Raw genomic sequence first — 25,310 nt, forward strand, 5'->3', positions numbered from 1 at the left:
GTTGAATTAACTTGGATGAAAGAAAGAGGCTTGAGCAAGAGAGTTCACATGGGGAATTGAGAGAAGTAAACAGACTCCAAATACATTTAGGAAGTAAAATGATAAGACTTACTAATTGATTAGATGTCAGTATAATGTGCCAGAAGAACTCAAACATAATGCCCAGGTATCTTGCTTAAGCCACTGGGTAAATGGGGTTCCATTTACAATGATGAGGAGAAGGAAGAATACATAATTCTAGGGGAGAAAATAATGGAACCCCTTCATAAATATGAAGGTTGAGGTATTCGTGAGGCATTCAAATGATGTGTCAACTGGGCTATTGGATGTATTGATCTGGAGTCCAAAAGAGAGGTTCAGGCTAGAGATATAAATTTTGGCACATTTCCTGTATACATGGGATTGAAGAGAATTTGGAGAGATAAAAGTAGAGAGCAGTATAGAATCCTAGAGAATGTCAATATAGGATGCCAGAGGAGAGGGAGCGAGGAAGAGGGAGTGAGGGAGGGAGAAAAGAAGGAAGAGAAAGGAGAGATGGGGGGAAGGAGAAGCGAGAGAAAGACAGAGAGGAAGAAGAGAGAAAGAGAGGGAGACAGGAGAGGAGAGGACAGAAGAGGAAAGAGAAGACAAAATGAAGGTTTTTACAGAACAGGAGATACCAGGGCATTTTTTGTAAGTCATCAGAAATGATGCAGATAAGAGTGTTTGCTGGTGAAAGAGAGAATTAATTGCAAGAGTGAAGTTGGTGGTCCATGTTAATGGGTCATGTCTTTTCCTCAAGTTTTTTTTTTTGAGGAATATTAACTTTTTAAAAATATGAAATTTATTGTCAAATTGGTTTCCATACAACACCCAGTGCTCATCCCAAAAGGTACCCTCCTCAATACCCATCACCCACCCATCCCTCCCTCCCACCCCCCATCAACCCTCAGTTTGTTCTCAGTTTTTATTTTATTTTATTTTTTTATTTTATTTTTTTTTATTTTTTCAATATATGGAGTTTATTGTCAAATTGGTTTCCATACCACACCCAGTGCTCATCCCAAAATGTGCCCTCTTCAATACCCATCACCCACCCTCCCCTCCCTCCCACCCCCCATCAACCCTCAGTTTGTTCTCAGTTTTTAAGAGTCTCTTATGTTTTGGCTCCCTCCCTCTCTAACGTCTCTTTTTTTCTTCCCCTCCCCCATGGGTTTCTGTTAAGTTTCTCAGGATCCACATAAGAGTGAAAACATATGGTATCTGTCTTTCTCTGTATGACTTATTTCACTTAGCGTAACACTCTCCAGTTCCATCCACATTGCTACAAAAGGCCATATTTCATTCTTTCTCACTGCCGTCTAGTATTCCATTGTGTATATAAACCACAATTTCTTTATCCATTCATCAGTTGATAGACATTTAGGCTCTTTCCATAATTTGGCTATTGTTGAAAGTGCTGCTATCAACATTGGGGTCCAAGTGCTCCTATGCATCAGCACTCCTGCATCCCTTGGGTAAATTCCTAGCAGTGCTATTGCTGGCTCATAGGGTAGGTCTATTTTTAATTTTTTGAGGAACCTCCACAGTGTTTTCCAGAGCGGCTGCACCAGTTTGCATTCCCACCAACAGTGCAAGAGGGTTCCTGTAGAAGTTTTTAAGGAAAACAGACAATGTGTTTCTCTATTCTTTGAGCCTTTAAATATAAAATTAGAGGCCATATCCTCCCAATTCCATGTTCTTTCAGTGCTCTGTGATGAAACTTGTCTGAATCTAAAACCCAGAGATCATTGAGAGTGTCTGGGGATGTTTTTCTCATCTCACACTATCTTCTGGCCAGTGTCTTCTGACTGATAATTTCTCCATCTTTCTGATGAAGACAGAGGCAACACAGGGACTGAGTGGCAATGCCTGTCTTGTGTCTTTGTCTGATATTGCCCTGTTTGCCTCGAGCAGGTTGCTTCTTTGTCCTATTCATACAAATATATTTGGGAGAACATTGGTGTTGTCCTTTCCAATGTCACCTCAGCTCATTATTAGCTGTGACCTCTAGATGCTGTTCTTATCAGTATATACCACTCTGGCATTTCTCCCTGGCTATGTGCCCATCTGTAGTGATTATTCTGACTGATTCCTCAACATCCATTATATCCTTTATACCCAGTATATCCTAGGTGATTATTTGACTATAATTTTATGAAACCATTCTCATCAGTGATCGGTTTAGGGATGACTGTATTATCCAATTTCATCCAGCCTGAGGGTAAAGCCAGCACACAGGGAGGGTAGGACGGAGGAAGTCCTAGAAAGTGTCCCTCTCAGACTATGCCTGGAGCCCACCCTCCTAATGAACTTTTATGTTTCTTTCCTTTAAGTTAATTTGAGTTGCTGTTTCCTCTGTTTTTCAAAGTCATCCTTTTTCTAACACCTTTCCTTGACACTCCCCACTACTGACATCCTTTTGAAATCTATATTCATTAAAGAACTCCCTGTGCAGATGCATTGATTTCTGTAGATGTCTCCATGTCTTTTTAAACGGTATTAACTATAATTGCATCCCAAGAATTTCCGGTAGTATGGCCTCTCAACATCTTTCAGTGTTCTAGTGTGATAAAATTTCAGGCATACAGTATTTTAGATAATCTGTCCTGTTATTCCCCTAGGCTATTGAAATGCATGCTAGAATCATTGTTTTTCTATCTAGACTTCTTTTCCTCAAACTGCCCATTGCACCAGATGCAACGTGAAATCTCTTGGCCTGTGACACATCTTGATTTTTGGTTTGGAAATATGGTCACTGTTCTTTTAGAGTCTGTCTATGGCACCAGTCTGAATGTTTTGAAACCCACATTTCAAAAACGACATGTCTGACTATATCTAATGCTTCTTTCATTCAAAATAATAACCTCCAACATGACACGGTCCCTTTCTCCCAAGTTTCCTGTCACTTCTACTTTACCAATTTGTTCTTCCTTGTTGGTCAGAATTAAGTCCAGAGTAGCAGCTCCATTCTTACATCCTTTTCTTTCTAAGAGACGAAACTGTCAGTGCCGAGCGTCAGGTAGCTCAATTGGGATGAACCCAGGGGACGTATTTGCGGTAATTCACATGCCTGGAAGAAAAGAGTTTGATGTGAGCTTCAGATCAGCAGAGAAATTGGATTTATTTTGGACACCATATCAGGAGGAAAAGGACCAAGCCACTGGGAGAAATTGAGGTGATTGAATAGACTGCACCAAGGCTAAAGGCTGTGTTCATTTTCTTCGAGAAATGAAACATTGGCTCTAGGAGACATTGTGTCTGCATTAGGAAGACACTGTATGGTGCTGGCAGATCCGAGGAAAGATGCAGGTCACCTGGGGTTTGGACTGGCAGATGTCAGCGTAAGATGGAGCCATGGAAGGAGTGCATGTTGCTAGCCACTTGCTTGATGTTTTCATGGTGAGCCAGGCAGATCTTGTTAGCAGAAGGGAGAGTGGTGTGTTGGCAGCCAGGGGCGGAGGGCAGGAGTGTTGGTGGCACAGCACCACTTCCTGTACAAGTGGTGAGAAGCAGGGGAATGAGGTGAATTCTAGGGTCAGTCAGTCCTGGGTTGGAGTATGCCCTGGGTGGGTAAATTACTGGATCCCTTGGCATTTCAGTACCCTGTTCTGTAAGATGTGGATAATAGCGCCTGCTCTCTAGGTTGGTGAGAATTGAATTTTAAGGTATGGAAAGCATTTAATAGAGAACGGGCACAGAATAAGTACTCAATAAATGAATGGGGTACAGGCCAAAGAGGAGCAGACTCCACTTGGGGTCAGAGGATTCCTGATGAGGTCTACAGGAAGTGGGAAAATGAAACCTGGGGTACACAAGGGAGAGAAAAAATAGGCAGGAATGAGAAAGGCTTCAAAGTGAGTGGAGGATGGTAATGTCATCCAGAAATAGGCCTAAGAGACAGCTGCACATCGAGAAAGGCTGTGATGAGCACCATAGTGTGGAGCTAATACCTTCTGTGGTAGACCAGGGCTGCAAATAGAAAGACAATGGTGCCAGCCCTCAATGAGCTTACTTTCCAAGGAACAGCTTTCTGGTCAGCTATAGGCATCTTACCGCAAAGAGAAAACATAGAGAAAGGGAAAGGGAAGAAATGAATATTTGAATTTATTATGTATATAATATGTATATATGTATACATAATATTATGCATATAATATGACTGGCTTAAGCCAGCAGTACCTATAATTAGAGGGAAAAGGTCACTGAAAGGTCCTGAGTCTGTGCCCAGCCAGCAATGCATGCAGACCTTGGGCCCCTGAGCACGCGGGTGGTCTCTAAGTGGCTGTGCAGACCCAGGTGTAACTGTGAAGGGTCTTGTATGCATAGAGAAATTATAGAAATTTTGCCATGAGCTTTCAGGGGAAAACCATTTAAATAACGTTAGTAATTCCAGGAGCTATCCCATACAGGGAGCATATGTCCCAGAGTGAACCAGAGACGGGAGACATGAACTGCTGTTTTCTTGGTTGTTTGCAGGTTTCATTCCTTGTGCATCCCAGAGTGTGAGCCACACCTTGGTTGCGGGTTATTCTAGTGAATATAGTCTCGTAAAGTTGTAGCTTCTATGGAAGCATCACTATGTATTGATGTATAAGTTATAGTGTAAAATATGTCAGAGTTTAGAGGTTAACACACACACACACACACACACACACACACACACACACACACACACACGATTTAAAGAAAAAGAAAACTAACTCATGAAACCTCCACCCAGGTTAAAGAGCAGATCAGTGCCTGCATCTGAATGCCTCCCATGTGCCTCCCTTTCCATTCCCTTCCTTTCCCCCAAGGCAAACACTATCCTGACTTGTGTGATAGCATTTCCCTGTTTTTCTTTATAAGTCTTTCTAACTATTCACATATCGCTAAACATTATATTATTAGGTTTTGTGTTTTTGAAGTTTAATGGAATCATACTGTGTGTATTTTTTTATACTTTTTTCTTTTCTTCTAAATGCGTTTGTGAGTTTTAGTTCATTATATTGCCACCTACTATTTCATCACATGAGTACTTCACCATTTCTTTACTGACTTTACTGTTGACAGACGTTTGTGTGTTCTACAGTTTTTTACCACCATGAGAAATGTTGGTAAATGCTAGTGTGAGCATTCTTTCATGGCTCCTGATGTCTGAGTACAAGAGTTTATCTAAGGTTTGTACTTAGGAGTGGTGTTTCTGGGATGTAGGATATGTGCTGGTCAACTTTACTAGGTAACAGCACGCTGTCAAAGTGGTGGTACCAATTTATAGTGTCATCAGCTAGGTGTGAGGATTTCTGTTGGTCCACATCCTCTGCATCATTACCTTGTATTGCATATATAAGTAATTTATATACAAATATAATTGTATATATATACATATACATACACAATGTGTAGATATATTATCCATTTGCAATTATATAACAACGTACAGAGCTGCATTCTTCAAACATCATGTAGTGTAGAAAATTTAAGGAATTTGCAATAACAATATTGCCCATATTCAATTTCTGCTTTATTTATTTATTTATTTATTTATTTATTTATTTAATTATTTTACAGAAAGAGTGTGCGTGATCTGTAGAGAGGGACAGAAGGAGGCGGGGGGAGAGAGAGAGAGAGAGAGGGAGAGAGAGGGAATCTCAAGCAGGCTTCACACAGCATGGAGCCTGACGTGGGGCTCAATCTCACGACTCTGAGCCAAAATCAAGAGTCAGTGCCTTATCTGACTGAGCCACCCAGGTGTCCCATCCTTTGATTTTAGAATATACCTCTGACATAAAAACAACAGCAACAACAGCTCCCCTGTCTGCAAAATTAAAGTTTTGATAGGTCATGGGAGATTTCTGAGAGAAGAAACCCAAAAGTGCAGTTGAGGAATGCTTTTACCCCTTTTTGATCAATGCCTTCCAAAAACACTGAATTAGTGCTGAAACTGGCTTTCTCAGCCAGGAAGTCTCAGCCTATCCTGGTAAGAAGTTCTGAACCCTGGGACCCAGTAGTTGCCCTTGTGGAGGCATAAAGATACTCCTGAGGTTGTAAATGACTGGTATTGAGTAACTTAATAATAGATCCAAGAATACAAGAACCATACAAACTGATTGGGATTCCATGGGCCTCCTGAAGCATTTGCCACTTTGTATTCTATAATTGAATTATATGGTGAGGTAGAGTGTGCATAAGTGTAGAAATGTTTTTATTTGGTTGATGGTTGACCAGAGAATTGCAAGCATGAAGAGAAGGAATACCTTTTTACAGTTAATCAGAGTGGACTGAATAACAGTGGCCTCTGCATACCTACAATTTTTGGATTTCTAAAAAATTGTTTTGTTTGAATGGAAATTTTAATATAAATAAAGTATAGTAGGCAGTTGTGATATATAAAAGTTTAAGTATTGCTTTATTAAAGAATGTTTACATTTACTTATTATAAAGTCAGTAAATGAGAATAATTTAAAAAATCTAGATTTACATGAATACATGGTTGCAAATGGTAAGTTTCCTTTATTTAATTTATTAATATAGATATTATTTTTTAGCAATAGGATCAGGTTCACAACAAAACTGAGTTAAGGTACAGGGAGTTCCCATATATCCCCTGGTCCCTTCCCTGAAACCTACCCCATTATCAATAACCCCACGAGAGGGGTGCATTTGTTACAATCCATGAACCTAAGCTGACACATTTTACTGCCCATAGCCCATAGTTCACAGTAGGATTCACTCCTGGAGTTGTACATTCTATGGGTTTTGACATGTTTAATTACATGTATCCACCATTATCCACATCATACAGAGTAGTTTCACTGCCCTAAAACTCCTCTGTGCTCTGCCTATTCATCCCCCTCTCCCTACACAATCCCTGATTTATTTATTTATTTTTAAAAGCTCTGAGACTTAGAAAGTGGAGAGTAGGAAGTTGTTATATCAAAGTGAAATATTAACATTGTATAAAACTATTTGCATATTCAAAACATAAAGAAAAACTAAACATTCCATTAAGAAATTTAAAAGGCAAGACACAGACTGCGAGAAAGTTTTTATTAAACTCATATCTGGCAAAGAACTTACATCCAGAATATAAAAAGGAACTCTAGTAGATCAGGAGTAAAAAGACAAGCAAGACTCCAAGAAATGAATAAAAGACTCTAACCAAGACTTTGCAAAAGAAGATATGCAAATGACAAATAAGCAGAGAAAAAAGATACTCCACAAGCAAAACCCAAACTACCAAATGCACCTTCTAGCCTCTTTATACCTAGGTTAAGGGATAAAAGAGACATTTGACAATATAAAATGCTGGAACTCTCATACTTTGCCAGTGGCAGTGTTCCGGCTGGTTTGGAAAATGTTTGGAAGTTTCTTATAAGATTAAACATTCATCTTACCTATGACCCAGAAAATCCATTCCTAGGCATTTAACCCCAAAGAAATGAAAACATATATCTATACAATTACTTGTAAATGAGTAATAGCTTTTTCCATAGTAGCCCCAAACTGGAGGCTTAAGTCCATCTACAAGTGAATGGATACACAAAATATGACATATTCATGTAATGGAATACTATTCAGCAATGAAAAAGGATGTATATGGATCTATGTAAGAACATAGGTGGGTCTCAAAAACATGTTGAATGAAAGAAGGCAGACACAAACAAGTATATATTGTGTGATTCCATCTAAATGTAGTTCAAGAAAAGAAAAAAAAAACCCACCTAATTTACCATAATAGAAATCAGGACTGTGGAGGTATGGCTTGATTGGAGGGCATGAGCGAAATTTCTAGGGTGACAGAAATGTTCTTTACTTAATTTGGGGATTGTTTCCACAGGCCTGTGTACATTTGTCAAAATAATCAATTATACTGCTAAGATCTGTGCATTTCATTATATGCAAATTTCACCTCCATAAAAACGACCCAAAATACCAATTAAGAATCACACATAAATTATCTTAAGCACTTAAACTATCACCATATGATGCTGCGAGTCCCTTTTCACTGGTGATTGCATGAAGATTATGCTATGAAAGCAGAGGATGCCTCCAGCAGCAGACGCGGAGCCTTGCCCCATGTTGAACTGGTCATCATGAATGTACCCAGCTGCGACATGTTTTCTCCAACAACCTCACACAATGACACATGTGGACATCTAAGTTAAAAAACAAAAAATAACATGAGAAAAGACCCCAGAGCAAACCACATTCCTAATCAATGACACATTCACCAGAAGTTTAAATATTTGCCACAGATGGCAGAAATTATTCTGCGGTCTAAACAAAGATGATTTAAGCTGGCATCGCCAATTTACTTTGGTGGAGGTTTACTGTGTGCTATAATTTATTGTGTTGCACGTTTTTCATGCTCTTGCTATTTTGAATTATGCTTTCTAACATATTAATATATATGTATATATGTTTATAACAAGAATCAAATGTTTGCAAAGGCTCTGAAGTACCTTTGAGGTTGGAAACCGCTGGTCTAGCTATACTAGCTCCAGGTTGGAGGCCAGGATGCTGCCTTCTGTTTATGCTAAATAGCTTCGTTAATGGCTGGACTGAAGTGTTAACAGTTTAGTAGTAATGGGTAAGCAGGCAGTTTGGGAGACTAAATGACTCCTGTTAAAAAATTGATAATGGCTCTTCCTGGGCAGGCACAAAGGACAGATAAATAAAGAGAGGCTGTAAGCTGTCCTGTGAATCTAAATCAGGCAATGTGGGTTAAGCCGCTATTTCAGCCCATTCTCAACAGGGTTGTGAACATTTTCTGGACCTCAGTTTCCTCATGTGCCCTGCCTAATGTAAAAGTCACTTGGAGTTTTTGTTAAAATACAGATTATGGTACAGTAGGTATTGGGTGGGGTCTGAGTTCTGTGTTTCTCACAAGTTCCAGGTGATGCCCATGCTGCTATGTTCCGGGGACCATAGTTGGTGTAGCCAGGGCCTAGGAGACTCTGTTGGTCCTGGGAGTAAATAATGGGGGATAGCACTCAAACTACTACTTTCCAAGTGGGGTTCTCAGTGATAGTTCACCTTAGATTAGGTGGGGAAAAGGTGGAATTGGAAAGGAAATACAGATCCTGCAGGGATGCACTGTCCAATATGGTGGCTGTTAGCTTCATATGGCTATTTAAATTTAAATGAAATGAGATAAGAAATCAAATTACTAAGTCAAAACAGCCATATTTTAAGTGCTCAATAGCCGTATGTGGTGAAGGATGGCTAATGTGTCATATTGCACAGCACAGAATCAGAACATTTCTTTCACCACAGAAAGTTACATTGTACGGTACTGCTCTAGGGAACTCAGAACCAGATACGGGAGCAGGCAAGGACCGGATTGCTGGAAAGTCTTCCAGAATGAGGAATCTTTCACTCACAGACTTATGAACTAAGCTGGGTGAAGCTGGACACTGCATCTATTGGTAATTGATTAGTGTCATTCTAAACCTTTGGACCTGGAGCAGAATACTGTTCTGCTCAGCTCATTTGCAGGTTAGGTTTCTGACCTCATGCAGTGCCCTCAGTTTATTCCATGCACTCAGCTCATGCATTTTGCATTAGCAAGCTTGGTGGACCTCCAGACCATTCAGAGCTGAGAGGTACCCTATTTCAGTGTTTTCTAAACCGTATTCTGGGGAGCTCTGGATTCCTTCTGCTACTTCAAACAGATCAGCTTCACTTTTTTTCTGGTTTTGATATTGGTTTCCTAGAAAACATGCCTCTGGAAAAAAAATTGGTTCCCACTTTTAAACAAAGTCTCAAAACCACTGATTCTAGTTCAGCCATTACACTTTATAAATAATGAAACTGAGGTCCAGGGAGGTGGAGGTTCTGACCTTTCCAAGATCATATGGCCAATTAGCAAGAGAGCTGAGATGAGAAGTCATGTCTCCTGACCTGGACAGTGTTCCTTCCACTGGCTCACTGTTAATTATCTTTGCACACTACATGTCTGGCTGCCTCAGCTGGACTGCTGGCTCCTGGAGGGGAGAGGAGGCCTGAAGCCTTTCTGGTACCCCTGCTGGTCTGTTACCTGGCTTGTGGCTGGGGAAGTAGTACCATTTAGTTGATTGCAGGTTGTGGCAGCTTCCTGGGAGCTGAGATACTGAGGGAATTCAGAGGCTGGACACCTGCATGCATCAATTCTTCCAAGTTTATAATTTAGAAGTAATACTCTCCACACGGCGAGAGTTTCCAGGTGACTGCTATTTGCCAACTCTAAGGACTAGGAAAGGGTCATCAGAAGGTATTTGTGGTTCTTTCTTTCCCTGAACCTGAGTCTCTGCCCCAGAATTGGCCTCCAAGTTAGGCCTGAGCTCCCTGGGCTGGAACATGAATAATTTCTTGCCTTCCTCTAGAGCTCAGTGCTTTTTCATTGTTGGCCTCATTAACTATACAATGATGATGGCTGGCTCCCCAGCCGGCTGTCTTCCTCCTTTTTTGTTTTTATAGTAGATCTTTCTTGAGCTTCTATCTGTCCCTCCGGTAACACTTCATCTCTATATTCACACATGTTAACCATATGCCAAGGAACAGAAGTTTCTGAGCTTCTCCTAAATGGCACTGATGGGGGATTGGATCCAGTTAGGCCACTGGATGCTGAATGAAGATTGTTAGAGAATGATGTGAGAAACAAAGCTCTGACGATGGAGTGTTCCTTTTAAATTGTATTCTGCCCCAGAGACCTGGGCTGAATGTTCCAGATAGATACAGCTTCTTGCTTCACAAAAGGGTCCCATTTGCCAGGCATGTGTAATTTAGGTTAATTTTAAATTTATTCTAAATTTAGTGTTCTCTTTGCTTACTCCCAACATAAAGATGATTTATTGGCATATGCATAATGCATGGCATTCCATGAATCCACAAGAGCATTAGTATTGTGCATCCTAGAGGCCTTTCTCAGAAGATCTCTGTGCCTCTGGATGTTTCTATGTGCACCCTCCATTCCCTTTTGAAGGCTGACCATGCTACTCATCCAAAGAGCCTAGCCATCCACAGGTGGGTTTAATAATGAGGAATGAAGATGTAGAGGACTAGGATGGTAGTGCCATAACTGCTTTTCTCCCCGGTTTGTTTGTTTGGGCTCCCTCTTTTGGAAGATATATGACAAATACTACTGGTTGATTCACTTAAGACCGATTTCGCTTCTTTCTTCCTTGTCTGATAGACTCTAGAAAGCAAAACCCTACATTTCTAACCTCTCTTGTCATCTGATTGCCATGTGACATCATTATGGACAACTGGGTATTTGCAGAAGTCCCAGGGAGAGCTTCCATTCCTGGATACACCAGGTCTTTAAGAAGAAAGATTTTGTCTGATATTTTAGCCTAGCTCTCTAATTCTTGCTTTGTGATGGGAAAACAGTGCCTGAAGGTGTGCCATTTTTTCAGAGAATGGGAACGAAAGCTCCACATTAAGGATGACAGAGTGAAAAGATAGGAGAATCCTAGTTCCCTGGTGAAAGTTTTGAGAAGCTGAACTTCCCCTGCACTGCTTTCTCTGAATATCTTATTACCTGAGGAAATGAACCCTACTTCTTTAAACTAATGTTTGTTGGATTTATATGAGCCTCAGTCAAATATATTTTGAAATGGTGAAGGATATATGGAAAAATTTTCAACACTCCACTTTTCCCATGAAAGAATTTCTTGGCTAAGACCCTGTAGGTACCAAGAAGGGTCTTAGATTAGAAGTCAGGATTTTAGTCCTGTATTTGCTATAAACTTGGACCCATAAGCTCTTAGATCCAACCATCCTGCAGAAAATGAACAAATCATTTTCTGTATCTGTGTCCTTATCTGTAAAATGAGAGTGTTGTGTCATTTCTGACTTTGCTAAGATTACATGGAGTCTTCCCAGTCCTGCAGGAAGAAATAAATTGTGAAATCTTTTTTTCTCAGTAACCCTGAGTCCCTTTCCACCAATGGCATTCTATATCTACCATTTTCCATCTAATCCAGCAGAGTTACACTACAAAATGGGCAGGAAGACTATGTAGGTATCAGAATCCTGTGTGATAAACCACCTCCTAAAACTTGGTGGCTTACCTGAAACAATAACTATTTATTATTCCTTGTGATCCTGTGGATTGGCCAGCAGGTCTGATGGTCTTGCCTAGACTCACTCAGGTAGCTGCATTCAACCTTTAAGACAGTGGGGGGTTCCTTTTAACCTGTTGGTGCTGGTTTTTGGCTGGGGCATCTTGATTCTCTCTTCTTGGCTTCTCTATCAGGGTAGCCTGGACTTCTTTACATGATGACTTGGGGTTCTAAGAGGATAAAATAAGAAGCTTTAAGATGTTTTAAGGCCTACTCAGAAGTTCCCAAATGTCACTTCTACCACATTCCATTCAGAAAACTTCTAAAGCCTTAGTCCACCATAGTATAAGAGTTATGTCCTTGATCTTGTGTTTTGCATCAGGTCCAGATATAGATGAGTTCCCTTGTGTATTGCTGAATCCATCGGGTGACTAATGATTAAGAACTGAAAATTAAAAAGGCAAGTTATCTACTACTTACACACCCCATTTACAATGTACCAATAAACAATAGAGAGGCAGAGAAAGGACAGTCCCAGTAGGCAGACATACCCAGACAAAAGGTGGAGGGCAGGATGTGTATGCTGGTTTCCAGAAACTCTGAAATCCAGTCACACACATGTTGCCTGTCCCCCCAGTTCGAGGAGCCCATAATTTTCTTTAACTTGAGCCCAGTTTTGCTTCCTTGGAGTGGTCTCTTCATCCCTTAAAGTTCTTAGCTCTTGTCTCCGTCCTTTGCATTTTGGTTCTGTCCTTTGGATTATTGGCTCTGTGTTCTGAGATGTCCTTCCTTTTCTGGAAAGAACGGCCCATACTTTTAGTTGAGAAGCTTTTTGAATCTGCTTCCTGCATATAGAAAGTTAGAATGGGGGCAGAGGTCTCTTTTCATTCTGAACTGTCCTTTATTTTTGGAAGAATTGATACAGTTCCTCTAAAGGCTTCATGAGTTTTCTATGTATGAGATTATTGTCCAGTCCATTTGATAATGCCAGAGTTGACATTTCTTCTGAGGCAGGACTGTCTCCATCTTGAGCTGTGAGTCATGGTACTGTGAATTCTTAGAAAGCCTTTAGTCATGCTGAAAGGGCCTATGATGCATGGTGTTAAATCTTCCTGAGTCCTTAACAAAGGGTTTAAAGGCCATGCTCTTGATTTGACCTATTCTCCGCAGCCATTCCTTACTTCAGAAGTCTTTGGCTGGCTGGAGATACTACCTTAAGCTCTCTACATTTTATCTAAATTCTCCTTGAAAACTGAAAGTGGTTCATTATTTAGCTCATTTCTCTCTTCATGTACTTCATGCAATTAAAGTTAAATGGCACTTTCTACACTCTGCCTGGAAATCTCTTCAGCTAGATCTACAAGTTCATTAACGTGATGGTCAGTATTTTGTATCAACTTGAGTAGGCCAAGTGGTGCCCAGATTAAACATTATTTCTGGATACGTTTGTAAGGATGTTTCTGGATGAGATTAAAAATTAATTGGTGAATCCAGTAAAGCATATGGTCCTCCCCAGTATGGGCAGACCTCATCCAATCCATCGAGGGTCTGAATAGAACAAAAAGGTGGAGGGAGGAAGAATTCACCCCTTTTTGTTTTCTGTATGCCTGCATGAGCTGCTACATCAACCCTCTGCCCTCGGACTGGGATTGATACCATTGGCTTCCCTGGTTCACAAGCCTGCAGCCTTGGACTAGAATTATACCATGGGCTTTCCTGGGTCTCCATCTTGCAGACAGTGAGTTGTCAGAGTTCTCAGCCTCCATAGTTGCATCAGCCAATTCCTTCTAATAAATCTCTTCAAATATAGGGGTATCTTTCCTTTGTTTATGTTTCTCTGGGAATACTTACTAATACAGTTAGGAATCATTTCTACATTCCACGGCACCATAGTACACAGTTTTGCCAAGCATTCTACTTGTACATAACATGAATTACCCATTTTTCAGCCTCTAGAAATTGGTACCTGGAATGGATAGTTACCATAACTAATGTTAAAACATGTGACTGGCAAAGGCTGAAAGGATAGCAAAGAGATTGTTAGTAGAGGCTGGAAGAGAGGAAGGAAGTTAGCACTGGAGGCTGCCATCCCTGGGCATGTTGTATGTTGGCAGTGTAGAAGCAGGTAAGTGGTCTTTTAGTTCACATCTAAGAAATTGCATGCAAGGATTCTCATCCATATCTGGATCTGATTCAGATGATGATAGGGTTCTGAACTTCAAGCAGGTACTGTAATGGGATTAGGCCCTTTTGGGGGTCAGAGTTTTATGAGTACATTCAAGGGATATGAATCATTGTGGTCAAAGGGTAGATTGTTTCTAAAGATGCCACAAAAATCCTTCCACTGTGGATGGTTTCTTACTGTCTTGCAATGTGACTTTGCCATTTCTTTCATAAAGAGGTGGAATCTCTTTCCCCTCTCCTTGAATCTAAGCTGGCCCTTTATCTTGCTTGGACCAATAGACTAAGGTGGAAGAGAACTTGCAGACTACGTCCTGCCTAAACCCCCTCTTGGGGGCACAAACTACCTTGAAAAGAAGTCTGACTATCCTTCTGAGAAAATAGTGTAGAGACAGAGGCCCTGCCTGCCAGCAGAACTAACCATCAAGCAGGTGCATGAGGCCACCTCAAGTTGTCCAGCCCTAGTCGAGCTGCCCTAAGACTGTAGCCATGTGAATAACTCCAGCCAGCAGCTCAGGAAGCAGGATGCCAAGCTGAGTCCAGACAGCTTACAGCATCATGAGAAATATCAGATTGTTGTTGTTTCAGTCCTTTGGGTTTTGGAGTAGTTTGTTATGCGGTGTTGGATCACTGACACAGGGTTGGAGGCCTTGTGTTCTGGATTTCAGAGTCTCTGCTCTCTCAGTGCTTGTGAAAGTAGCAGTTTTCTTTGCAAGACCCAAATTACCTGGAAGCCCAGAAATTATCTTCCTAAACCTTTCTGCTGGGACCCGGCAGGTGTTTAATAGCTCTCCCTGGAGTCCCCCAGCCCTCCCTTCCCAGCAGCCTGTTCCCTGTGGACTTGAGGGGTGTAGTGAGAGCAGTCACAACAGCTGGTGGGAACAGCTGCAAGACAGAAAGGCACTGGGGGTGTAATTACTTAGAAGTGAGCAGGGGTGTTGGGGGCGAGGGCTGCACCCACAAGCTGTACCTGGGAGGGACAGGTGGCCATGGGGAGGCCTCTCCCCACTTAGGGAATTCACCAGCATTTAGGTACTTCCCATTCCTTAAGTAAACCCCATGCTTTCCTGTCTCCATGCTTGCCTGATGTGGTTCCTCTACCTGGAATGCTCCATCCCTCTTGTCTACCAGAGGGAATCCTACTTCATTTTAAAGACTCACTCACACATCTTCTCTGTGATGCTTTTTTTTAACCTGGCTGGGCAGAGTCAATAGATCCTTGCTCTGCTCCCACTGTGCAATGCTATTAGCTCTTACTGTAGTCTGACTTATCTGTTGGGTGCTTGACTAGTTAGGCTTACATTTAACTGAGCATGACAGAAAGCTCCAAAGTAAGTATATTAAGCAGATAGAGCTCCCCCACTCATATAGGAAGCCTGGAGGTAGTGGGACCCAGGGCTGGTAGCTATCCATCCCTCCCCATGCCCCCATCAAGGCCTAGACTTGTTGGTTTTTGTGCTCTTCTGTGCGATATGTTTCACCCAAAGTTTACCTCAAGGTCAAAGTAGCTACTGAAGGTCCAGCATTCACTTCCATATTCCAGCCAGCTGGAAGGAGGAAGGGCATATTCTTTCCCTTTCAGCATATTCTTTAAAATTTGCACACATCTCTTCTGCTTATGCCTTTGGCTCAAGCTTGAGATGAAGCTGAGAAATGTAGTCTTTAATCCCAGCTAAAACCTAAGTTGCACTTCTAAGAAAAAGGGAGATGATTAATATCAGGGGCCAATTAGTGGTGTTTAAGTACTATCTGTCTTCTTCATTAGGATGACCTTTTGAGACTAGAAAATATACCCCATTCATCCATGTTTTCTCCATATTGATCAACTCTGTGCCTGGTGTATGATGGATGTTCAATGAGCAATGACATAGAAAATTGACTTGCTGATTAGAAGCCAATACCCCTGAGAGGGGTAGTATAATTCATTATTAATAACTCCGTAGAAATTTGTCTCTGATCTCCAAGTCCTGGCTTCCTACTTTCTTTTCTGTACTTCTGTATTTCTCTATGACTTTTACCTGTCTATTTTCTCTTGCCTCTGGGTTTCTAGATCCTGAAACTATTACCAAATCTTCTTACATATTCTCCTGTGGGCTGCCCAGAAGAGCTATAGACTGGAAGGTGCGTGTTGCTTTCATCAGGTGAGGAGGTGTTGAGGGTATGTGTGTATCTGAAGTGGAGGTCAGGAAACCTGGGTTATAGTTTCAGTTTGTCCACCAGGTAAATCTGTTGCTCTGGTAAACCATGCTTACCATCTTTGTCTTTTTCTTCTGTAAAATGATAAAGATATATATTATCTTCATCCTAGAGCTTCAGAATATACACAGCCAAATAAAGACCATGTATATTTTACCTGTATGTGTATGCATATATGTGTGTGTAAATTTATTATATATGTATATATTTTTTATTTTATATATGTATTTAAACACATACACATATATATAAAAATAGAGTTGCAAGATGTTATTATATGTAAATGTGTAATAAGCAAATAACAACTAAAAAGATTCTTTGTATCCTCCTCCCCTGCAATTGGTTTTCAAAATACATACTCCAAAATAGAGGTAGGAGGGGGCCTGATCTCTACCTTCTTCCTCTGCCCTCAGTGTTTCCTCCTGAGTGCTGTGGCTCAGAACCCAGAAGCCCTTCTCAGTCCTGAAGCATGACTCACAGTCATTTCCATAGATGGGCCTGGAATGACAGGGTGATGGATGTTGCTGTCACTGTACTGAGATGGGGAAATGTTTTCTCTGGTTGGCCGTGGAAGCCTCCCTGCCATAGATTTTCTAGGGGTTCAGAAGTTTGACAAATGTGGACCAAAGGTGGCCTGCAGGGCCCTAGGGCTGGGACTGGCTTAGTTATCCACCTTTGGGGTATTTTCAAGGACTGTTTGACCCTTAAAGAATTTACTATGTCATAAAAGTTTGGAGAAGGGAAGAGGAAAGTAAATGAGGAAGGAGGTCTGAAGCCCATGCAGGCAAGTTGATGGGCTGAGCAGGCTTTCTGTGACCTCTTTGCCCACTGCCCTCTTTTGCCTGGGGGATGTGGTAGAGTGGACGAGAAAGGGATCCTTCTAGAAAGCCAGTGAATATCAAGAATGGTCTTGTGAGACCCCAGCCCAGGATTTCCTGCAGGCACAGCAGCTATGACTCTGCCACATTCTCCATCTATGTTTGTAGAGAAGCCAGTGGGAATGAGGGGAAGCAAGGATCCTGTGGTGAGATGAGGGCAGGGTAAAGTTAGTGCCTGGCTGAGGGGGCCACAGCATCCTGGACATTGCTAGAGGTGAACTGCAGGCTTGTCTGAGAGAGTCTCAGCAGTCAAAACAAAGAGGAAAACAACAAAAATGAGAAGACCCACCATGTTCACATTCAAGGTCAGAATCCTACTCTCATCCTACATGATTAGGAGAGCACAGTTTTTCTGCCACAAAATGGGTCCTTTTGAGGGGTTAAGTTTGACATCTTTAAACTCACTGCTATTATGCATAGGGCACAGTATGCCCTCCTGTTTCATCCCTCTAAGGGCAGGATAACAAAGCATTATTCCAATAAAAAAATAATGCAGAGAACAAAGCCACATAAGTTTAAAAAAAATTTTAACGTTCATCTAGTTTTAAGAGAAAGAGAGTGTCAGTGGGGAAGGGGCAGACAGAGAGGGTGACACAGAATCTGAAGCAGGCTCCAGGCTTTGAGCAGTCAGCACAGACCCCGATGCAGGGCTTGAACCCAGGAACCATGAGACCATGACCTGAACTGAAGTCAGACACAACCAACTGAGCCACCCAGGCACCCCACAAAGCCACATAATTTAAACCAGGAGCAATCATAGCCCTTCATGGCTCTCCTCTTTCCCCAAACTTCTTTGCTTGGGTCTTTCCCCATTGTTAGTTCCTACAAATTCATATTGGGCCTTTAAGGCTAAAAAGAACCAAGAACTATTCCTGATCTAGAAAGTGAGACCAAAATGAGGGAATCGGTCTTCTTAGGAGCTCTGCAAGAGGGAAAATATAAGCCTCCAAAGAAATCCATTTCTGTGATGTGAAGGGGTTGCACTGCTGAGGGAGGGAGCTCTGTGAGTTGAAGTCCTTTGTTTTCCTGACCTCCACTGCACTATACTGCATTTGGCTGCCTCCTCTGTCTTCATGTGGGGTAAGAACTGGGTAGAGGCCCTGGATATAGACTGGGGAGAAGTTGCTCCCTAAAATACTCATGGGGAAGTATTTCTAGCCCCTGGGGCAGGAAACTCTGGGCTGCAAAGAACAGATACTGATTCTAAACCCTAGTCACTCTGAGCGGTGGCAGGAATGTAGCCTGAACATGCTGCTGGAGCAGATGTGGGCCCTGGAACATCCTTGAAATGTAAAATTGTGAGTGTAAGGGGAGCTTGGGGACCAGTGGGCTCCATTGAGAGGAGTTAATTACATGGCCAGTTCCACTAGATGAAACAAGGAGACCAGGCTGCATAAACTGCTCCCAGGCAACACTGACTGCTAATGCCCCTCCCTCCCTGGTTATGCTCAGTTCTGGCAGGGGCAGCCACGGGATGGTGAGGTCATAGCCAGGGCTCTGGAGAAGCAAAGGTCTAGCAGACAGCTCCTTGAGGTTCAAGCAAATGCTAGGGCAGAACCAGGAGTTTTAAAAAGGCAGACTTAGCAGGATGCGATAACTGTACTAGAGGGGGACAGAAAGAAAAAAAAGGGGAGGGAAAAGAGGATGAAAAGGAAAGAGAAAGAGGAGCAGAAAGATCAGGGGACACAAGCAAGTGCAGCTAACAAAGACAAAGATACCTGGGAAGAAGGAAGAAATCAGGAGTAAACTTGGCAAGAATCTACCTGTTTTGGAAAGGGAACCTAAATGTGTGATAGAGAAAAATCCTGTAATGTTCATGGCTCTGCCATTTAACCTCTAAAGAAAAAGCAGTGGTGGGAAGCTCAGAGACCCTCTTTTTCCTAAACTGGTTTGGTCACGGTGGATGCAGCCTCGGGCTGGCAGGCAGGTCTCAGGCCAGGGGCTGTGGCAGCTGCATGCCTCCTGAGTCTCTCCTGCAGAGGAGCAGCTCCTGCAGAGGAGAAATCCTGGGTGGGGACTCAGGACAGAAATATACTCAGAGACTAGGCAAATCATTTACCTCCCTGTGCCTCAGCTTCCCCACCAGTAAAATAGGAACTACTCCCTTACTCATATCCTTACATTTCTGCGAAGACCAAATGAGACCCTTGTCTTCATCCATCCAATCCATCCATCCATCCATCCATCCACTTATCTATTGCATGAAACCTTATTGAAAACTCATTTGTACCAGGCACTGGGCTGAATGGTAGGGCTACAGGGTGACTAAGACAGAGTCCTTTTTCCCTAGAAACTCATTCTCATGGTAAGCCACATATATGGACAGATCCTAAAGCTCAGCGGGATAATTGCCTAAGGCATTGCCCTTATCTATGCTGGGATAAAGGCCAGCGTCCTCTGCATGGCTTATAAGTGTTTGATGACCTGGTCTAGCATCAGCATCTGCCCCAATAGCCTCTTTCACTTGGCCCCACGTTCCTGCTACACAGATAGGTGGGCTCATATCTTTCACTGTGGTTTGTGTTGTTTTCTAAACATGAAATGTCAATTTTCTTCCTATTCGTTGTACTTATTCTGACTTCCAGACTTGGTTCATTAATCTTCTCCTCCAGAAAGACTCCTCCCCACTCACCTCACCAGGCTAGGCTAGATGCCTGTTATCTTATTCAGAAATTATCTTTTGTCATGACCTTTTCTTCCATTACTATAGATGCAGAGGGAACAGGGGTATTGATCCATCTTAAGTCATGCTTACATATAGTACTCTACTATACTATAGTACTATAGTACTCTACATATTCTAACATATAGTAGAGGAAGTTTTTAATGAAAGCTTATTGAACTGAACTTAGCCGCTCTGACACCACAGGGGAAAGACAGAGTGAGGAGTCAGAGAAGCCACCCATGAACTGGGTCTTGATGTATGTGTAGGAGTTCAAGGGGGAAATAATGGAGAGAAGAATGTCCCATATAGGAAAACATATGCAAAGGCCAGGGGTATGAGACCAGGTGCCTTGGTCAGGGGATGTGAGTTGTAGGAGCTGAAAGAGGGGTAGCTGCTGAATTACCACAGCTGAATTACCTGTGGTAATTCATTTTGTGTGTCAACTTGACTGGGCCACAGGGTGCCCAGCTGTTATTCGGTCATTCTGGGTGTGTCCGGGTGTTTCTGGATGAGATTAATGCTTGAATCGGTAGCCTGGGGAAAGTAGATGGCCCTCTCTAATTTGGCTGAGCCCCATACAATTAGTTGAAAGCCTGAATAGAACACAGGGGCTGGCCTCCAGTGAGCATGGAGAACTCCTCCTACTTGAATGCTCTGAGCTGGGACACCAGTCTTTTTCTGCCCTTGGACTTGAACTAAAACACTGGCTCTCCTTGAATCTCTAGGCTTCTGGCTTTTAGATTGGAACATATACCTTCAGCTCTCCTGGTTCTCAGGACTTTGACCTTAGATTAGAACTACACTTTTGGCTCTCCTGGGTCTCCAACTCAATGGCTGCAAATATTGGGACTTCTCAGCCTCCAGAATCACATGAGCCAATTCCTTGTGATGAATCTCTTGCTCCCCACACACTCATGCACATATGCACAAATGGCACACACATCTTGCTGGCCCAGTTTCTCTGGAGAACCCTAACTAGTACAAAGGGGATGTCCCGTAAGGCTTGTAGGCACATTAGGTGATACAGAAGCACAGAGGGCATTAAGTTTGGGAGGACATGATGAGGCCTATACTTCTGCATCACAGGAACCAGTGCAGGAGGTCTGGGGAGGGACCTTCGTCAGCTGCTCTGACCTCCAGGCCTTCTTCTCTGTCCCAGGGACTACTGCTTTGGGTCTGCCTTACACCTGAGTCTGAAATGCTGCCTCCTGCCACCTGGGGTGGTCCAGGCCATCCCTGTCTTCTGTGGGGTGCCCTGGCCTTACTTAGTTGTAGGTTGTCCCTGGAGAGCCCTTAAAGGGATGGGCCTGTAACCATGGTATGGAGTCACTCTGGCAGAAATTAGAAGCCCTAACCTTCATGCCTTGGTCTCCACAATGTTTTCATGCTTCCTCTGTTTTTCTGGGCTGTTTTTCTATACTAGCTGGTAAAACCTTCTCAAATATTCCAATTGTCTCAGTTGTTCAAGGAGGAACCGAAGTCATAATTGGTACCGATGTTTGAACTAGTGCTTTAAAGACAGGTAACAGCTTCTTGAGGCCAGTGACGGGGCAGCAGCAGGCCAGGGGATGCAAGATCCCCAAGGAGGGGGATACTATGGAGGACGATACCAGAGCCATTTGCTCCAACTTGTTTTACCCACCTGGAGGCTGTCCTAGCTGAGACAAAACCTTGGGAAGTGCTGTTTTATCCGAGTAAAGAGTGTCTTTTATAGCCTGTCACTTGGCAAAGCCATATTCCTGGCAGGAAGAAACACTCCTTTTCCTTACACTTGGTGGAGTTGCCCCTAGGTTTGAATTTTGGAACTCCTGCTGCATGGTTGTACCCTGAGGTCATCTCCTGTGGGTCACCGAACCTCATTTTCTTCATTTGTGAAAAAGAATTGTGCTGACTTCACAGGCTGGTGGTGAGGATTGTTTAATGAGGAATATGTGTGAAGGCACTTGCCACACGGGGAATGCTGCATAATATCATCTTCCTTCCTCCCTATCCTTCCAAATCTGGAGAAAAGCTCTCTAGATAAAGCGATCCGCCCTTTCCTCTAGATTCCCTTAAGAATTCTTTTATTTCTCTTTTATTTCTCTATTTCATTTATTCTGAAAATGTTTGCTTCCTTCTCCATAATGGAATCTGAGCTAATGGCTGCAGTATTGCAGGCCTGGGGTCCCTGCTAAGCCTGCAGCCAATGAAGGCCAGTGGGAATAGACTGAGCAGTCAAACTCATTTTTAGGATGTAGTTTAGTACTTGAACATCTAGGACCAGACTCCTGCTGAGGCATAACTACGACTCTGGAAATTCCTCTTCTACTTCTGTTCACAAATGTAAGAGCCCCCTAGAGAGGCCAGGGAATGGTGCAGGGGGAGAGGAGAGATATTCAGGTTCAGACCTTGTGGGTGGGAAGTTTTGCCTTCTCTCTGTCTCCTATGACACATGATTGTTGAATAGTGACTATTCAATCCAACTCGAATTTGTGCTATCCATCCATCCATCCATCCATCCATCCATCCCTATGCTTATTCAGAGATGAACACCATGATTCCAGTTCTGGTACTCAGACTGTGGAGGAAGAAGCTGCTCAGTGTGGTAAATTGTGTGATAGAGGCATTTGCTGGACAGGAATTATCAGAGCACAGAGTAGGATTCTCAGACAAGGTGCTCTCTGACCTGGGTCTTTAAGGACAAGCAGGAATTTCTCAACACAATAAAGGATTGCATCGGGGTGAGGAGAGAGTCCCTGAAACAGAGAGATGATCTTGTGCAAAGCTTGGAGGCATGAGAAATTCTGGCATGTTCAAAGGACTGGAACTAGTTCAGACTGGCTGGAAGGTAGAGCCAGAGAAGGGACTGCATGTATGAGAGCAGTGTGGGTATAAGGATGTGTGCATATTTGGGTGGGGACATGTAGGCCTGGGGTGCTGGTTTGGGAGCATAGTGCCTGAGAGGGTAGGATTTGAGGCTGGAGAAATAGAGTCCAGATGATGACAGGGTAGTTCAACTTTGTTCTGTGAGTAATGGGGAGCTGCTGGAAGATTTTAAGCAGGAAAGTGATGACGTCACATTTCTTTATTGATTATTATTTTGTGTCCAGTAATGTGGATATTCAAAGAGGTATAATAGGGATGTTTCGTGATTTTATGGAGCTTAAGGTTTGATTGAAACAACATGTACACTCAATGCCCTTCTCCCATTTCCTCTCTGGGTCTGTCTACTCATTTGCAATATGAGCATCTTGGCTAGGTTTCCTCAAGCCATGAACCCCAGCCCATGGACCTGAGGCAATAATGCCTGCTGGACTTGTCCTGTGCTTTCCCAGAGCATAGACCTGGGTCCCCATCCCTTGTCACTGGTTAGAGGTCTGCTGTGAAGACAGACACCTCCCCAAACCCTAACCGAAGGGCCCCTGGCTTCTATTGACCCACATATCAGTTAACCAGAAATGATTGCCTAAACTACCCAAACCCAGGTGTGCAGAGACACCTAAGAAGTCACATTCAGTCCTCACTGTTTTTTGTATGCCCCAGGATAAATCATGGCCTCCTTCTCCTTTGGGGAGCTTTCTAGAGCCCAGAATACTTCCTGTTTGAACCATCCCTTCTCTCCAGCACATAATCTGTCACACATCAGGCTAGGTGGTTTCCAGCATACCACTGAACCTCTGGGTAAAGCCAAACGAGAGAAAACAAAGGTATGAGGATTGTTGCAAACCATTAGGTGAACAAGAGCCACAGGGTGGAGGAATTTAGAGATGGGGAGAGTGGTGGCTAGGTACAGAGATGACTCCCTTCCCTTAGACTTCCATCTAAGACCTTCCCCAGTCCTTGCCTCTGCATTTGCATTCTTCCTGCCTGGCTTCCAGAAGGAGCTTGGCCCACCTGCATACCTCTGCCAGTGCTTTTTTCCTCCCACACCTCTGCCTGTGCTGGGCCCTGGCTCACTCCTGCCCTTGCTTCCAGGTTCCCCTCTGACAGTGCCTCCTGGGGGGAGGCGAGGGACCTGGGCCAGGGGTTTCCTCCCAGCAGCTCCAGCTGCCACACCACTCACCTGTTCCATGTCTGAATCTCTCACTTTGGTTGGGTTGGCTCCTTCAGAGTGTAAACACTTCTTATTCATGTTGCCCCTCTGGTGCATGACAGAGTCAGTGCTTTGTGACTGGTGGGATCAAGTGAATGGAAAGAGGTTCATTTTCTGAGGGTTGAGAGTATATCAGGTATCTTGAGTCACTTCCTTTGTGAAAGGGCAGAGAGAACCCAGTCCACCTGAAGCAAGATTATACAGTGAATAAAGTTTGTCTTCAATGATGGCCCCAAAGCCCCTATTTTGGGGGTCTTTACCTTTCCTTCATCTATCCTGGCTTCTATGTATGGCTTTAAGGTGTGTCAAGATAACTTGTCAAGTTATCTTTCCAGACACTGTAATTTATAAACACTCACATGGGAAAAGTTCTTGCTTAACACAAGGGGGTGAATTATGAGTCATAGATCTCCAGGATTATGAGATCATCTCATAGCGTGTCCCCCTGCCCACAGCAGGCTGGTCAGGGCAGACAGTGGGTGCCAGGTGTGCAGGGACACCTGTGAGCTCTCTGGTGGCAGGCACTGGTATATCTCAGCACCTGCCTCAGGGCTATGCACAGGCTAGATAGGTACAAGGCAAGCCGTAAAGTTTCTTGAGTGAATTAATGGAGATTCCATTATTTAATGAATGAGTGCAGAATCCTCTACTCCCTCCTGCATTTTAACTGTAGCCAAAATTGAGTTATTTTTTTTTTCTCTCAAAAATGTAAACCCCTGAGATTCTTAGCATTCTTGAATGATATTTTCCTTCTTCTGGTATTGGAAAAAAGGTGATCCATCCAGATATTTAGAGAGGCACTCATAGTTCTTGTTGGAAACTCCATATGGGATAAATGATGCTAATTTATGCATATTTACAGGCAACTAACTTCATACCCTAGTGAGCTACATAGCCTTGTAAGTTCAAAGTTAACCTTCCAACAATGGGAGCAGAATTTTAATTGAAAAAGGTAAAGCAGGCATCTGGCAGATGTAGTTTGTTTAGGGGGGCATTCTATTAAGGAGTCACTGAAATGGCTCTGTAGCTGTTGTAACAGATTCTTATTGAAATGAGATTTCACTTTTTTTAATAAAGAGAAAATCGCCTGTGTTTGCAATGTTTTTCAACAAACTGAGATTTCTTTTTTTTAAATCATAATTGATTTATTTTATAATGCAATATTGTCTAACATTCATAGACTCATTTGAATAAATTATTCATCAGCTTGTGTGTGTGTGTGAGACCTACCAGACACGTCTGCTGGAGCTCCGTGGGCTCCCTTCTTGCCA

At 42.8% G+C, this 25,310-nt stretch overlaps 1 long non-coding RNA gene across 1 annotated transcript; it reads right to left on the reverse strand.

The window, feature by feature from the left end:
- Positions 1-12,098: 12,098 nt before the first annotated feature.
- Positions 12,099-25,026, reverse strand: LOC123587931. Its single transcript, XR_006707618.1, has 3 exons — positions 24,300-25,026; positions 24,010-24,224; positions 12,099-12,277 (listed from the first exon to the last, which is right to left on the reverse strand). It is a non-coding gene; the product is annotated as an uncharacterized LOC123587931 (long non-coding RNA).
- Between the last annotated feature and the right edge of the window lie 284 nt (positions 25,027-25,310).

The sequence above is a fragment of the Leopardus geoffroyi genome, chromosome B1 (assembly GCF_018350155.1).
Source record: "Leopardus geoffroyi isolate Oge1 chromosome B1, O.geoffroyi_Oge1_pat1.0, whole genome shotgun sequence".
NCBI lineage: Eukaryota > Metazoa > Chordata > Mammalia > Carnivora > Felidae > Leopardus > Leopardus geoffroyi.